Source organism: Pinus tabuliformis, chromosome 1_1 (genome assembly GCF_031772625.1).
Source record: "Pinus tabuliformis cultivar Carrire ecotype Pingquan chromosome 1_1, CPIR1, whole genome shotgun sequence".
NCBI lineage: Eukaryota > Viridiplantae > Streptophyta > Pinopsida > Pinales > Pinaceae > Pinus > Pinus tabuliformis.
This window is the reverse complement of record NC_142297.1, coordinates 913302228-913313966: the sequence shown is the minus strand read 5'-3', so window position 1 is coordinate 913313966 and position 11739 is coordinate 913302228. Positions and strand designations below refer to the sequence as shown.

Here is an 11739-nt window from a genome sequence, read left to right as displayed (position 1 = left end):
AAAATGAAATGTTTACATCTTAAGGCAAAGCACCTACTTTGCTTATGAAAACTTAAACTATGTGAGTGACTCGGAGAGGCCTCCATTTTATCAAGATAAAAACATAGGGTCTTACAAACCCATTCACACAATAATTTGAATATATTTAACTTAGGGTACATACCATACTCCTTCCAAATTTGTCATATGAATTTGAAGAAACTAGCACTTGTTTTTAATTATTAAATCAACTTACTATATACTCTCTTTTGTTTGCATCCACTTAATATGCAAGAACACTTAAATATTTTCAGTACAAGCAAGTTAAGAGTATATATTTCCTTATGAGAGATCTCACATTCAAATTCCAAAAATAGAGTATGTCCACCTCCATAAACTTGCATAAAAACAAAAACCTTAAAATCAAATTATTATTATTATTATTATTATAAATACACCAAATATGCAAAAAAATGTTTTCAAACACAACAAAATAACTTACCAAGGGTGTTAGTTTCTGAAAAACAACTAAAAACATACTATCCAAGAGAAAATAAAATAATGTAGAATATATTTAAGTGAAAATAATATAATGTATTTATAAAATAAAATAATGTAATTTTTGCTTTTTCAGGAGGGAAAATTTTAACATATTTGAAAATATCCCTCCTCACCCCAATCTTTCTTTAAGTTCTAGCACAGTTAGTATATGTTCACTTTTCACAATGGCGAAGGGAAAACGGGATGAAGGTTATGCGATGGCTTATCATCTATAATCATCAAAAGGGTTGCAGCTGTGGATATTAGAGGGTCTGGGTTATTAGGCTCAGATCGAGGCCCACAACAATGACCAAACATTCGAAGTTGGAAACACACACTGGTGCATTTTGAAGCATGGGGGGTTATTAGGGTCAGATCGGGGCCCACAATAATGACCAAACATTCGGAGTTGGAAACACACGCTGGTGCATTCTAAAGCATGGGTGTAAGGACCTGCAGTCCTTATGCACGCGCTCCGGCTTGAAGTGCGACGACAAAGGAGCGAGCTTGACTTAGCACGCGAAGGCATTATGTTATAATGAAGTGCAGGAGGTTGGGCGAGCTGTTTATACGCGTGGGAACTTGAACGATCACCCACGGGGCCGACCTACGAAGTAGCAAGGCCGACTCATGTTTTAGCAAAGATTGCGATGGAGATGAGGGCGTGGGCAAGTCGGCTGGGCAGCCAAGACTTCGCCCTGCCACTCATATAAACTAGCATGCGGTGGAGGTCATTTGAACCATCGCTCATCGCTCAACACATAAAGACTTCGCTCATGAAGAAGAGGAAGGCGCAGAACTAGGGGTGGATGCAGCAAGAGGTAAAGGCGTAGTTTGGTGATGTGCCCGTTCTTGGGCAAGGCCGCACGAAGTTAAGTGTCATTTCTTGGATTTGGGTGAAGGGCACGAGTAGAGGTCGCCCGCCGGTTGAGAAAGGCATGCACGGGTGTGGCGCTTGGTTTGTGCGACGACTTGGCATGGGTTCTTGGGTGGCTTGGGTGAGCGCCCGCCCATCATGCAAGTGTGCACGGTGTGACTTTTGGTAAAGTGTTGACATTGTGAACGGAGGTGCGACTTGTGCAGAGGTGACCATGTGTGGTGACTTAGAGGCGCACCCAAGTTGGGAAAACAACACGATCGTGTGACAAGGTGAACGAAGGGTTGGTGAGTCATGCGGTGACCGTGTGGAGGTGCCGACGAGCTAGGCAACCGAGTTTGCCAAAGATTGTAAAATTGGCTAAGTGTGAGACTTGGTGTTTCCAAGTATACTTATAAAGCTTTGTAATATTGAAAGACTGTATAATATATTGTTCGGGAAGACTCATTGTTCAGGGAGTTGCCCCTCCCTTTATACTGTGCAATTGTGTTCTCGTTTATAATTGCTAATGATAATGAATGTGTATGGGTGTTCATTGGTATAAAGGAAACATTAATAATACTTGGTTGCGAAACAAAAACTAAGTAGGAATAAGTGGTTAGGTGTAGTCCACAAACATAAGTATTGGTGAAAAGAAAGTGTTCGGTGGTGCCGCACCTCGCCTAGCACAGTTGAAAGACTATAGCAGGCTTGGGGGCATGACAGGTGGTATCAGAGTTAGTCTAAAGACTTGGAGGATTCTTGCAGGAAGCTGGGTGAAGCAGGTGTACATACACTTGACAGTTGGTGACAGTGAAGCAGGTACTTGCAGGTGAAGGAAGCTGTTTCACATACAAGTGGAACAAGAGCTAGTTCGGGTTGCAGGCATCTTGGTGAAGCTGTTGGATGGTCGAAACTAGATTGCAAAGAAGAAAGAAGCTGTTAGAAATGGCAGTTGAATCTAAGGCTGGGTCTAGTCACGGTGCGAAGGATGCTACTATGGCATTCATTAAAAAAATGTTGGAGAAGATGGAGGACTTAGAAGCTTTCTGGACTAAGAAGATGGACTTGATCGAGAGAGATCAAGAGGCCAATTCGAAAGTGAAGGAAGAGCTCGATGAACTACGGACTCAACACGAGTACACTGATATTATGTGTACACAACTTGAAGTAAGGGTCAAGAAGGTTGAAGAGGCAAGAGACCAAGGTCTTGCAGAGATCGTGGGCTTGTGAAAATCTCTTGACGAAGCCAAAGATGAGATCACGGTGTTGAAGAAGGACGTGAGGCATAACTCAGGTGGAGGAGTGCCTCATGTGAAAGTCAAGGAACCAGAATCTTATGATGGTACAAGGAGTGCAAATACTCTTGGCAAATTTCTATGGGACATGGAGCAATACTTGGAACACTTGGGTCTATCTGATGATGAGACAAAGGTCAAGGTAGCTACTCAGTTCTTGACAAAGGATGCTAAGATGTGGTGGCGAAGGAGGATGGATCAGATTGCCAATGGCAGTGCTGGTGACATTACTTCGTGGGATGAGATGAAGAAAGCTTTACAGACCCATTTCAGTCCTCAGGATGAAATGTGGGAAGCAAGGATGAAGATAAAGTTCATAAAGCAGACAGGGAACCTACAGACGTATCAGCGGTAGTTTGCAAGTGTGGTTCTAGAACTTCCTGACATGGCGGAGAGGGACAAGGTGTTCAATTTCATTATTGGGTTGAAGCCTTGGGCACGTAATGAAGTGAAGAGGTAGAGGATTAGAACACTTGAGGAAGCTTTTGTTGCTGTGGACAGGTTGGTGGAGCATTATGATGAGACTTCTGATGACAGGAAGAAGAATTTCGATAAGCCGAAAGAGAAGAAGAAGGATGGTGCTTCGAAATCGTATGATAATTCAAAGATGAAGAAAGCCTTGAATTGTTGGATATGTGCTGGACCACATACGGTGAAGAATTGTCCTTCTAGACTGAAAGTGGCTGTGATTGCACAGTCTAATACAAAGAATGAAGAAGCTTCTGTGGGGATGATGCAGATACTTGGTGCTATTGCTGCTACAGAGGTGATCTCTCGGAGGGATCTTGAGAGGAACAGGTTGGAGTATGTTTGGATGAAGGTTGGGGGTGTTGATATACTCACTATGGTTGATAGTGGGGCTACTCACAACTTCATGGGTGAAGATACTACAAGAAGAGTTGCACTGAAATTTGTACCGGTGAAGGCACAGATGAAGACAGTCAATTCTCCTTCGGATAGTATTCTTGGTGTAGTTGAAAAGGTGGACACAACACTAGGTGAGTGGATAGGGAAGGTCGACTTCACTATAGTGTGGATTGATGACTACGAAGCTATGCTCGGAATGGAATTCTTGAAACAACTCGATGCTATGATTGTTCCACATTTGAAGAGGCTGTACATTTACGATGGAAGGGAAGATGTACCCATTGGTGTACCAACCATTGGAGTGACAAAGCCTGATTGTAAGTTGGCAGTAATGAAAATGGAGGATGAGAAGCGAATGGAAGACATGAGTAAGCGGTTTTCTACGGTTGAGACAAAGCTTACCGAGCAATCATTGGTCGTCAGGACTCTTTCAGATAGTATCTTGGATTTGTCAAGAAGGCTAGAAGTGGTCGAGGATGATGATGATGATGATGATGAGGCATATGTGAGGCTGAATGTCCGGGAGGAGGATCGGGTCACTTATCTACAGAGGATGGAGATAGAAAATCCTGACAGATGGATTGAGTTTATTAGTGAAGGTGAGCCTTTAGACTCTACTCCCTTTACATCTTCTTAGATGGGAAAGAAGATGGGGCTCATTGTTAGCTGCTCATGGTAGTGAGTCCTTAAAACAAGTTGAGCAGGTATGACAGATGGTGCAAGGATGGCTTGGCATCAAGCATCATGACATGTTGCAGATGGGATGGAGTTCCATGGACCTAAGCATGGGTGAGATTCTTGATGAGTCTGAGATGTGGCAGAATCCAAGATAGATTGGTGAAGGCATAAGGATGTTCACTTTCATGACTGTTGGATTAGCTACCGAACTAGTTCAAACATGGGGTCTGAAAGTGCATGGAGAGATGTTGGCATCAGGCAAACGAGGAGGATAGTTCACAGGATGAGGACGCAACATGATGTAGATGGAAGTTCTACATATATTGCAGGGATGTTTGCAGTGTGTGGAGGAGTTAACATCATGGACCAAGGATGATACAGATATTGATGATCTTGGTGGATGGCTACAAGGATGGTATGTTGTTGAGGATGACAACGACTTCAGGTGGAGGAGGATGTAAGGACCTGCAATCCTTATGCGTGTGCTCCGGCTTGAGGTGCGACGACAAAGGAGCGAGCTTGACTTAGCATGCAAAGGAATTATGTTATAATGAAGTGCAGGAGGTTGGGCGAGCTGTTTATACGCGTGGGAACTTGAACGATCACCCATGGGGCCAACCTACGAAGTAGCAAGGCCGACTCATGTTTTAGAAAAGATTGTGATGGAGATGAGGGTGTGGGCAAGTCGGCTGGGCAGCCAAGACTTCGCCCTGCCACTCATATAAACTAGCACATTGTTATCTCAAAACCAGACCCTGACAAGCTGTTGATCAGGTAGATTTTAAGTAACTCTTTCAAACCTACTTTAGGCTGAGGCTTAGCCTCCTCAACCTGAGAGGGCTCTCTCACAAGATTAAAGATTTGGATAATGAATAAGATGGCTAACTCTATGAAACAAAATGAACAAGTATAAGAGGTTGAAACACAATTAGAAAGTATCCATTGGGCTTATGGAGTTAGATATGCTTCAGTAGTGACAGTAAGGTTAGCTTTGCATAGAAGTCAGGGCATTCAGAATCCAACATATGTAGAACACACCAAACACATAGAAGGCCAGCACAGTTTACAAATATATGAAGGAAATTAGAGCACTGTTAGTGATTTCTAAGTAATCACACATTCATAACACTGTAGATAATAGGAAAAGACAACACAAGACATTCATCACATCGAATTCCTTTTGATTCTTGAGAAGCAAAGCCAATACTGTATTACTAAGAAACAGAGTCTTTTACATAAAGCCAAATATCAAAGCTTTCTCGATAAATTTCCAACCCCTTGTACATTGCTCTCTCTCCTATATATAGAATTCTTTACATAGCTGAGATTCCTCCTCCAGCATGAGGGGAACTCGAATTCTACTTGCTATGACACCTATTCAAACTTTAACTAACTATTATATACAATAACTGCTAATTGGAAGTTTTAGAAACCTAAGACAATTAGGAGTCTAACTCCACATCATGCTGATAATAGCATTTATTACAATCAAAACTCGTTCTCTGACAAGTGGTTCCCTTCAGTTTAAGTTTGGTGGATGTTTAAAACTCCTTGCTGGCCCTTAATGTCTCATCTCCTTTACTGCTCCTGAAAAGTAGGAAACTGCCCCTATTTTTCTACTTTTGGTTTCCTCAAGGATGTTTGAAACCAATTAACCATGTTGTTCTTCTTTGATTACACAAAAGTGTATTGGAGTGCCACATTCTTGATGTGCTGTAGACCCTTCCCATATACTCGTATGAAGACAAAACCTCTTCAAAGCTGTTTGAAATGTCATGGACAATACTAGCGGTGATCATTTGTATGACAAAAACTTAGAGTTCATATATCTTTTCCTCCGCTTGTTTTACCCTTGCTGGTTGCTTGCACATTGTAAATGATCCTTTTTTCAACTCCCCTTTCAAAAAAAATTTCCCCTTGATTACTCAAAATTGGTCGACTGAGCTTAATTATGTAGCTACAGCAATTTCGTAGCGCGCTACGAAACTGATGTGCATTATGCGTCACCTATAGCAGTTTCGTAATGCGCTATGAAACTGCTGTGTAATCACAAAACACAGTTTTAATACCAAAATCTGACTGTCTTGAGCCTCTTTTGTATTGGAATGTCCCTTTCAACTGCCCTGAAGCTATTCAAAACTGAGTGGAGATGCATCATTCTTCAAGAAAAACTGCAACAAGGTAAATCATCAAAATTTGGAATATAACCTTACTTGCTGTGTGATTTCCTTAAGGAAATCTTTCCTGCTGGCTTAGCTGCATCTTCAAATCTTCAATTTGTCTCTTCATAACCCTGATCCCAGCTCTCAGTTTCGTATTAACTCTTCTGATGAATTTTGCTTCTTTTATTGCGGGAACTGACCATGTGTAGTATTGAGCATGACAGTCGACCACCTCGGGTATTTGAATTGTTTTGTCTTCCCACAGAGCCTCCATTTTGTTGAAATGAGCTTCCTTGATTGCATGTTTCCTTGAGGCTTTCTTCAGTTTAGCAATTTCTAGGTTTGCTAATTTCAACTTCTTTTTTAACTCTTCAACACTATATTCTTCTTGAGGGATAACTGCCTTACCTTTATCTTTTCCTTCATGAGACTGTGCTATCTCCTCTATTTCACTTGCTTCGAGCAGTGTCTCTTGTACCTGTTTTGAATACCTCATCACTGGTCTTCTTGGCTTAAAGACAAATTTAGCCACTGGATCATCGAACTTGAGCTTTTTTGAGGCTTTGATCTTTTTGGCCTTCTCCTCTCCTAATTTTATCAAATCTAATTGAACCAAGGGAGATTCTTCAATATCGATAGCTTGCAATAAGTCATTAAGACTTCCCTTTGAAATCGGGCTTTCCTCAGTAACCACTGTCTTGCCTTTTTCCTTAGCTAACTGGCTCCTTGTCATTCTTCTCTGGACTACTTCACCTGTAGATGATTCATGTACACCCTCTCTGATCTGAGTTTTCTCTTTCTGGGACTGTTGGGGTGTGTCTTGGATTATCAGTGGTTTGGTAGGTTCCTTTACCTGCTTCCTAGCCTTCAATTTTACAAATCTCCTGGATCTTGTTTCTGCATGATGGCCAGTTGCTGTTGGAGAATCTTTTGCAGCTTGAGGACTGAGACCAGTCTCGTTCTTGAAACCAGACATAAACATGAACGTGGGCCAGTCCCTACCTACTTTCTGGAGCTCATGCAACATGATTAATTTAACTAAGCCGTGATGAAACAGTGAGGTCTCACAGGCTTCCTTCTTTAGCTGAACCTTGTCACACATTTTGCCTAGGCTACGAAACAAGTAGAAAGGTAAATCAAGAGATATCTTTCCTGTGAAATGTAGCAGAAGCTTGAAGTGATATGAATACACCTTATGATACCTCCCCTCACAGGTAAAGTACCTCTATATGCAGGTAAGTAAATTGGCATATGCGTCCTTGACAAAATTCCTGGGCATAAACTTATTTGAATCTGAATCAATAAACTCCGGCTTCAGAAATTCTTTGCATGGGGTCATATCAAATTTGAAAATTTTAAACCATCTTTCTTCTCCCCTTGGGATTTCAGTAACTATAGATATGGCCTCTGGAGTGACTGGCAATTCAAGCACCCCAACTTTTGAATTCATTCCTGTGAAATTCAAAGCAAACTCCTTGGTGATTTGCATATGGCCTCCTTGAAGCTTTTCGCAGAAATTCCAATAGCCAACCTGCTTGAATGCATGTTGAACTTCTCTGTTCTTTAAAATAATGTCTAAACCTTCAGGTTTGCTCCTCAAGCACCTGCCTGACCTGTGCTCCTTTCTTTCTGTATCCCTCTCCATGGGATTCCAACAGGGTGACAATTTGAAAGACTGGCACTGTTTCAATTTTCGATCGCTGCCTCTCTTGAGAGCTGCCTCGCTTGAAAGTTGGCTCACCTGAAAGCTGGCTCGTCTGATTTCCAAGAAATTCAAATTGAATGCTTGACAATTTATTCCTTACGCATGAATCCAACCACAAATCATGACTGTGAGTGCTTGGCTTTTCTTGAAACTTGAAATCTGAGCGTACCAAGGTACCTAACGACTCTAATGATGAAGATAAGCGGTTGAGCATGATAGGCGAACTGTATAAACTGACAATTGATGATGTAAACATAACATATCTTGATAAATATGATAGCTGAGCAAGATTTTCTATGGATCCGCATGAATCCCTGATTTTGTAGTGCAGCCAGTACAAAATCTGGGTTTTGCGCTACGAAAACACCTAGACTTGTTTCCGCGCTACAAAAACACCTAAACTGCTTTGTAACACATAAGAACCTTAAAACAAACTTGATACAAGGAATCTATGCAGGTTGTGGGACCAGCGATGAATGAGAACGGATTATTGACCTTTATTTAACCATACCACCAAGATTTTGACGACCTAGACACTACGTTGAACATGGAAAAACTGAACTTGGACTAACACCTAGCCTTCACAATCAAACTGATGTGAACAATTTAGTAATCGTTTCTTAAGTGATAACACACGCGGTGGAGGTTATTTGAACCATCGCTCATCGCTCAACACAACGACTTCGCTCATGAAGAAGAGGAAGGTGCAGAACTAGGGGTGGACGTAGCAAGAGGTAAAGGCACAGTTTAGTGATGCACCCATTCTTGGGCAAGGCCGCACGGAGTTAAGTGTCGTTTCTTTGATTTGGGTGAAGGGCGTGGGTAGAGGTCGCCCGCCAGTTGCGAAAGGCGTGCATGGGTGTGGCGCCCGATTTGTGTGATGACTTGGCACGGGTTCTTGGGTGGCTCGGGTGAGCACCCGCCCGTCGTGCAAGTGTGCACGGTGTGACTTTTGGTGAAGTGTTGAGATTGTGAACGGAGGTGCGACTCATGCAGAGGCGCCCATGTGTGGCGACTTGGAGGCGTGCCCAAGTTGGGAAAACAACACGATCATGCGATAAGGTGAACGAAGGGTTGGTGAGTTGTGTGGCGACCGTGTGGAGGTGTCGACGAGCTAGGCAACCGAGTTTGCCAAAGATTGTAAAATTGGCTAAGTATGAGACTTGGTGTTTCCAAGTATACTTGTAAAGCTTTGTAATATTGAAAGACTGTATAGTATATTATTCGAGCAGACTCATTGTTCAGGGAGTTGGCCCTCCCTTTATACCGTGAAATTGTGTTCTCATTTATAATTGCTGATGATAATGAATGTGTATGCGTGTTCATTGGTATAAAGGAAACATTAATAATACTTGGTTGCGAAACACAAACTAAGTAGGAATAAGTGGTTAGGCGTAGTCCAAGAACATAAGTATTGGTGAAAAGAAAGTGTTTGGTGGTTCCGCACCTCGCCTAGCACGGTTGAAAGACTACCGCAGGCTTGGGGACGTGATAGTGGGGGTTGGACCATCATCGAATATACTTGTAATTCTAGTGAGTAAGAGGGATAGGTTTGGGGATTTTGAGTAATGTAAATTATATATATTGGATGAATGAATCAGCCCTATGATTCAGAGTAGCGAGCAGCAAGGAAGGGGGGAGTGTGGAGCAGGAGATAGACATTTGGAGCAAAAGTGAACGATTGACTAAATAAAGAAGAATCATGTGGGTGCTCCCGCAGCTGCTGCTGCTCCTGTTCCTCTTCTGTCCATTCATTTTGGGCGCGCCCGTTAATGGAGGTAGGTACCCTCTGTTCTTGTCTTTCATCCCACCAAATGTTTTATCAGTAAGAAAAACAAACAGTGGTTTCCACTGCCAGCATTCACAATCTCAAATGAAATTTTTACATATTCCCCATTGGAATTGAATAGAAGGTGATTTCTTTTCAAACATAGATACTATGCTACGTTCCTTTAGCGAAATCAAATCCTATTTTGTTTTAGGTTATTGCTGAAATGCAGCAAGGAGACAATCGCCCCCTTTCCTCGTCTATTAGGTTTCAGCGTCTGATTGGATTCAATAGGTTGCAATCCCTAACTTGACTGACACTACTGATCTAAAGAATCCCAATGCTTAGTTCCAGAGTGGATTTGTTGTTGGACTTAGTTCCTAAGTGGGTTTGTTGTTGGGTTTATGATCTTGGCATGTAGATCCTTGTTCCTTTTGATGTTTATGGGAATGTCTGTTTAGGAGTATGCCGAATCGCGATGTTTAACGGATTTTCATTTTCTTATTAATTAGAAATTGCATTTAGGAGGGCGTATGAGGAAACCTTGTTTATTGGTTGTTGTAGGGGCATTCGTCGGTGTGAACATAGCCACAGATTTGTCAAACATGCCATCTCCAAGCCAAGTTGTGTCCCTGTTGCAGACCCAACAAATAAAACATGTCCAACTTTACGATGTGGAGAGGGATATTCTCCTACCCCTGGCAAACACCAGTATTCAAGTGGTTATTATTATACCCAACAACCAGGTATTAGCCATCGGCGAGTCCAATTCCAGTGCTGCTAATTGGGTGAAAAAAAGTGTTGCAGATTACCTTCCCAACACAAATATTACAGGGATTGTTGTGGGCAATGAGGTTCTTACTACTCTTCCCAATGCTGCGCTTGTTCTTGTGTTCGCCATGAAGTTCCTGCAGTCTGCATTGGTAGCTGCTAATCTTGATCAGCAAGTGAAGATTTCAAGCTCTCATTCTTCAAACATCATTCTGGACGCATTCCCTCCTTCCGACACAATTTTTAATCAGAGCTTTAATGATATTATTGGGCCAATGCTTGAGTTCCTCCAAGACACTGGTTCATATTTCATGATGAATCTGTACCCTTACTACACCTTCATGGAAGGCAAAGGGAAAGTGCCACTGGATTATGCATTTTTTGAACTGCTCACCCCTAACAAGGAAGTAGTTGATCCTAATACTTTGTTTCATTACACCAATGTTTTCGATGTGCTAGTGGATGCTGCATACTATTCCATGGGTAATATCAACTATATGCTCGAGAAGGTTGAAGGGCCTGCTTGGGGGAATAAGAACTCGACATTAGATATGAAATTTCGAGTCCTCATGGAAGGCCATAATTGAATTTATCACATCCACAAAGGGTAAACTAGATCTACGCTACAGATAAGTTTGTTTATATATATATGCTTGAGAAGGTTGGACGGCTGACATGGGGAATAAGAACTATGCACCACACAAGAAATTTCCGGTCCTCATGGAAGGCCATCATTGAATTTATCACATCCACAAGGAGTAAACAAGATCTACGCTACATATTAGTTTGTATATATATATGCTCAAGAAGGTTGAAGGGCCTGCATGGGGAATAAGAACTAGGCACCATACATGAAATTTCGGGTCCTCATCGAAGGCCATCATTGAATTTATCACATCCACAAGGAGTAAACCAGATCTACACTATAGATAAGTTAGTCATTCCAGGAGATTTGGATATGAGATATCATATGAGATGTGCAATTGATTGGCTAGATCCATTAAGAGCGTGCAACACCTATATAATCATAATCACACCAGACCATTATGGTAGCTTCAGGTTAGCAATCTGTTATCTCAACAATTATTCAGGGATGTTTCTAATTATGTTAATGG

The 11739-nt window shown here is 41.9% G+C and overlaps 1 pseudogene; it reads left to right on the top strand.

The window, feature by feature from the left end:
• Nucleotides 1-10386: 10386 nt before the first annotated feature.
• LOC149217370 (glucan endo-1,3-beta-glucosidase 3 pseudogene) lies at nt 10387-11211 on the top strand (annotated as a pseudogene).
• Nucleotides 11212-11739: the final 528 nt, after the last annotated feature.